Source organism: Epinephelus moara, chromosome 6 (genome assembly GCF_006386435.1).
Source record: "Epinephelus moara isolate mb chromosome 6, YSFRI_EMoa_1.0, whole genome shotgun sequence".
NCBI lineage: Eukaryota > Metazoa > Chordata > Actinopteri > Perciformes > Serranidae > Epinephelus > Epinephelus moara.
Genome location: NC_065511.1, coordinates 39,169,810 through 39,175,940, shown reverse-complemented (window position 1 = coordinate 39,175,940; position 6,131 = coordinate 39,169,810).

The window sequence follows — 6,131 nt, the reverse complement described above, 5'->3', positions numbered from 1 at the left end:
GTGATGTTCTGGGACGCCGTGTCAACTTCAGCCTGTTGCATGCATTGTCTGTGAAAATACACTTGTACAGAAATGTACAGTTTGCATACGTTGGTACAACACAGCAAATTGACATTTTTAACTTCTACAACAAATGCATGTGGTTACGTTTAGCCAGTACATGCATGTGGTTAGCTTTGCATTCATGCCGGCAGTGAACACCGGCCTTCCAGGTGAAAGAAGGTAGTTGTTGGACCCATCCACTAACCCTCCCACCCACCTGGCTTGGACTTTGTGCCCCCTTAACTTACATTGTTGTCCCATCACATTTCCCCCTGATGCCGCTGGGTGCAGTTACACAATAACAGCAAGCAGCTGCGTATCATGCTGATGTGAAAGGATGGGTTCTTTCCTTGGTGTCTGATGCCAAAAGTCACTGCCCCAGACTTCCGACTTCGGAATGAGACTGGGTTGGGCTCAAAGAATAATAAAGTTTGCCATCTTGGTTCAGACTGTGGAGCCTCTGTTGTTGTCAATATATGTCTGTTGGTTGATGTGTTTATTCATGGTGTTGATGCTCAGAAAAATTGGCCTTGTTCTGGAAAAAAAGAATGTCGCTTTTTAATTTTGTGTAAAAGCACTCACAACAAAACAAAAAATTTAAAAAGTATATATTGGCATGCAAATTGATTGCATAAAAAAGGGTCTTTAATCTTGCTTGCCCCACTGGAACGATGCCATGTCCTGAAAGTTCAGCAAACTTGGGGAGTGAAAATGCATAAATTTGTCATAACATCAGCATAACCAAACAAAATAAGGTCCAGTGCAAAGAAAACAAGGACCTGTATGAAAAGACGTAAAGAAAACGTGAGGTCAGGGCATGTTCAGAACAAACTAATTTGTTGAGCGAACATGTCAGAGGGCAAAAGTGTTTATAGCTGCTCTGAACTACTACAAGTGAAGGTGGAGCGAAAAGCATAAGCGTGTAAGTGAATCAGGTGCACAGTTTTGGACGGTCCCTCCATGAAGATATATTGTTGGACTTGTTTGTGCACTTGAAAAGTTACTAAAGTTGTTACAGAGCTCGAGAGAGAAGTTCAAACTGTGGCTTCTGTCTTACAGCTGGACGCTGTGTGAATCAGACGTGATGTCAGATTGTTAGTTTCAGAAGGTTACAGAAATTGTTGGATGCAGCCGTCTCGAATTCAGACATCAGAGGTGTTGGAGGAAGAGATTTAGACTGTTCGACCACCTGTCAAACACTTTTGTTGAAACATACTGACACTTTTGTACTTAAACTTAGATTTATAATTGATTTGTGTCTTAAAAACGCTGTTAGCCGACACAAAATATCAACGTTGAATGCACCCTGCTCTGCTTTGAAACATTATTAAAAGTTAAATTTGCTCACAAATGTCAAAAACATGCACTTGTGTTTTCTCTTATGTTCTTGTTTATTTCTGTCCATATTTTCTTTGTGAAGTAATTTGTGATAAACCTGTTTGTTGAAGCTCTTCATGGGGGAGATGAGTAGAGGTGGACGGGGGGTCTGTGTGTGTGGGTGTGTGGGTNTTCTTTGTGAAGTAATTTGTGATAAACCTGTTTGTTGAAGCTCTTCATGGGGGAGATGAGTAGAGGTGGACGGGGGGTCTGTGTGTGTGTGTGTGTGTGTGTGTGTGTGGGGGGGGGGGTTGAGACAGAGTGTGGGGGTGAGTGGAGACGTCGGTCCTGCATTTGAACTTAACCTGACTGTGGCCCGGGACTGACGCAGCAATTAGCACCAGGGATCAGCATCAAAAGGAACGGCGCAGTGTGAAGCTGGTCTAATTAGTCATATGAACGGAGGCAACAGACCGACCACTGCATGCCTGTAGCTCTGGAGGGGTTTGTGTGTGTGTGTGTGTGTGTGTGTGTGTGCGCTGATTCACTGTGGTCAACAGCAGGTGAATGAGAGTCCACGTTGGTGAAGACGTGCCTCAGATCAAAGGTTTGTCATGTCAGCTGAAGTTTGATCTGATGCGATCTGTTTCTGTAATAAAAGGAAAACATCACCGCTGCTTCTCTGCATGAAGATTGTTTTACTGGAATACATCAGTGTTGTAGTAACAGGAAGTCATGTCAGAAACTTTGAGTTATGTAGTAACAAATAAAAACATGCAGGCCTAATACCAAATTCTAATAAACCATTGATACTTTCAGATTCAGATTCAGAATACTTTATTAATCCCCGGGGGGAAATTGTTTTTGTTCCAATGCTCCGTGCAAAGTAGAAATAGAAATACAGCATGAATGGAAACAAGAGATAAAGATGGAGATATAAATAAGATACTAAAATAGACAATGAAATAAATAAAATAAAATAAAATATTAAAGTAGACATTAAAATAAAATAAAATAAAATGTTAAAGTCGACATTAAAATAAAAAAAAAAAAATATTAAAGTAGACAATAAAATAAAATAAATAATAAAATAGTAAAGTAGACAATCTGAAATATATACAATATACAATGAAATGGTTGTAGCGTTATATACTTCACACTTCAGCTACTTTCCCGTATACTTAAGGAGCTTTTTGAATACCAGGGACACCGTGTCAACTTCTGCCTGTTACATGCATTGTCTTCTTTTAAAATACACTTCCAATTTTACAGAAAAAACAAAAATGCACTATGTCGGTATTGTGAATTGATGTTTTTTTCCTTCAACAACAAACGCACATGGTTAGGTTTAGGAAAAAAGAACAGGGGTTGGCTTTAGAATCTTACGGGACACAAACACTGCTCTCTTTGATGAAAGTTGATGTTTGTTGCACCCATCCACCACCCCTCTTGGCCACATGACTTTCGCCGCCTTAACTTTATTTCTTGTCCTGCCACATGTCCCCCTGACACTGCCAGTTGCTGTTAAAGTTTTACAGCAACCGGCCACGTATCATGCCGACATTAAAAGATGTTTTTTTCATTGGTTTCTGATACCACAAGTCACTGCCCAAGCACCAGATTTAGACGACTTCAGAGTGAGAGCAGACTCTAAAAAATGCCTTATGATGATGCCGACATGCTGATGTTTTGCAGGCTTAATGTTTACTATCTTAGGGGGTGATCACACAGGAATGAGACGCTAGAGACGCGGACACTTCAAAGACGCCTGAAATGCTGGAAGCGCTTATTCAATGCGCACTAGCTACTGGCGTCTGACGCTCAAAAAGTTGAAAATATTTTAACTTTTCAGCGTCTACACGCGTCTAAAAAGAAGCGTCTACAAAAACGTGCGTCTAAAAAGGCGCTTGAATGCTGGTCAGAAGCGCCATATCATAGGAAAACAATGGTTTTACTGGCATTGCGTTTCTAGCGTTTCATCTCAGTGTGATCGCTCCCTAAGTTTAGCGTGTTAGCACGCTAACATTTGGTGAGTACACTGCGCACAAAGTACATTTGAGGCTGAGGGGAATGTCATTAGTTTTGCAGTTATTTAGTCATAAACCAAAGTACTGGAGGAAATAAAATTTGACTTTTCACTCATAAGCACAAATTTCAACCTCACGGTGGTGTTAGACGAAAGGTCAATGGACCACAAGAGTCATTGGGATTCATCTTCTGTGGACTATGAATGTCTGTACAAAATGTTGTGTCTTAGTTTAGCTGATGTTGATGACTTTGACCTGCTGGTGGTCCTGGATGAAAAATCAAAGGATCATCAAAGTCTTTTAACCCTTTGGAACCTGAGCAAATTGGCTTGATTTCTTTTAAAAACGTGGGAAGATGGCAATGACCGACGAAAGAAGAAGTGACACAAACAATTGCAAGAAATTAGTAAAAAGAGAAAATTAAAAACAAGAAAATCAGTAAAGAAAATAAAAAACTAAAAAAGAAAGAAAGAAAATTAAAAAACAAACAAACAAGGAAATTACATGGAAAGAGTGCTTAAAAATCCTAATAACTCTTTAACATAATTTCAAAATGTAATAATAATAAAAAGATTTAGAAAATAGTTTTTCTCTAGCATTTTTTGTCTGTTTTTTGTTTTTAAATATTTTTCTAAATCTATACCTTTCTTTTTTCTTTTTTTTTGACATTTCTTACCAAGTTGCTCATTGCCTTTATTCCCATGTTTTTGAAAGAAATCACACCAATTAAATTTTTCCTCTGGGAACCACAAATATTTGCACAAATTATTTTGGCAATCCATCCAATAGTTGTTGAGACATTTCAGTCTGAAACAAAGTAGTGGACTGACCAACAACAGACGTACATCTCCACTGCAGACATTAGCTGCTAGTGTGGCTAAACACTAGATTTAAAGAGTGGATATTATGACTGTAGTCATAAATCAGTCCTCTCAGATCCCCCCCTCTGTGGCCCCATCAGCCCTGCAGGTGAACGCTGACATGTAATATGCACGAGTACCTGTGATAATGGGGGATTTACATTGGCAAAACAAACCTATGCACATATATTAAATGTGTTCCTGTAGGCAAATAGTCGCCCCTGCCGCCTGCTCTGTAATCTGGTAAAAAATCGTCAGGGAGGTGAAAGGGTCGGGTCACAACAACAGCCATTTCATTACTGTGGCTCAAATGTCCCAGGATGCAATTCAATCACTGGGCGATTATTTTTCCTCAGATTCCACTCTGCGGGGAATTGGTTCGTCGTTTGTTGCTGACCTTTTCACGCCGCGGCCATTTATCTGGAGGAATAATTGTTCAGATGGTTTCGTGGTCATATCCCTGAGTGCTGCGGCTCGTAGGCTCTCAGTGTGGTGAGCCGTCACCTATCCTGTTATCTGCTACTGCTGACAAATACTGATGTGTGGCAGGAGGAGCAGCACTCACTGCAACATACATGTCTATTGTAACAAGTCATTTAATCCACTCTGAATGAAAATAGCTTCTTTTTTTCTTCAAACACAGGGTTAAAAAAGAGGATTGTTTCAGGTGTTTTCTCTATAAAGAAAAGATTTTAAGACATTTTCTTGAATCGAGTGTCAAGTTTGATCTGCAAACCATGAAACCATAGGGACGAGTTTTTCAGGCAGATTAAGACCACATCGGCCTGGGTGAGCGTCACACTGCAAGATCTCTTTGACTGAATCAATATTTTATCACTTTTAATAACCTGCATTAAATAATTTCACCTACTTTGCAATGTGAGTAAATCTGTTTTCAGGAATTTCCTTGATGCTTGTGTCTTTTTCCCACATTAGTGCATAATGTGCTTCATTATTTCTATTGACTTAGGAACCAGTTCTGATATAAAATATAAAAAAAAAATCTTGTATATTAAGAGAAATAACACTTCAAGAATGAATACAGGACTACAAATGGACAATTTTAACATCAAAATGAGGAGATTAAATCTCATAAAACCACGAAGACGAAAATGGGAACAGCCTCTTCCTTAAAAAAATGTAATTAAATTAAAAGATGAAATAGATTAAATAAAAATCCACTTTGAATTACAGGTATATTCCCATATCCAATAATAAACTTTGAACTGTTGGTGAAACAGTAGCATTTTTGTGTGTTTCCAAACTTAGAATCTTACGGGACACAAACACCGCTCTTGAGGGTGAAAGTCTCCCCTAATCCCAAATGGATCCCTTACAGACTCGTTGATGGCGAATTGGGACATCACTTCCCCTCATGTGAATGCACAAAACCAATGGGAAGGGTCAAGACAAGGGCTAAGGGGAAGAAATGGAATTGGTCCTAGGTCTGTAAGGGCATAGGGATTGAGTCAGCGAGTCTGTAAGGGATCCATTTGGGACTGAGGGTCTGTGTTTGTTGGACCCATTCACCACCCACCCTAACTGGACTTTCGCCGCCGTTCTTATCCCGCCACGTTTCCCCCTGATTCTGCCGGCCACTGTTAAACTATGACAGCGACCAGCAGCGTATCACGCCGATGTTAAAGGACGCCTTTTTTCGCTGGTGTCTGATGCCAATAAATACTCTAATAAAAGTCAGGATAAAAGTTTTCTGTCTTACATTTTTCTGTTACAAATAGTGTTGCAATATTTCTAACAACCTTCAGCTGCTCTACAATAATATTTGGAGTGATTACCACTAAAGATTTGTTCTTTTTTCTTTATAATTGCTTGTGTGTTTTTCCTGGCAACTTTATACTTTGTTATAAATTGAGAATATGATGAG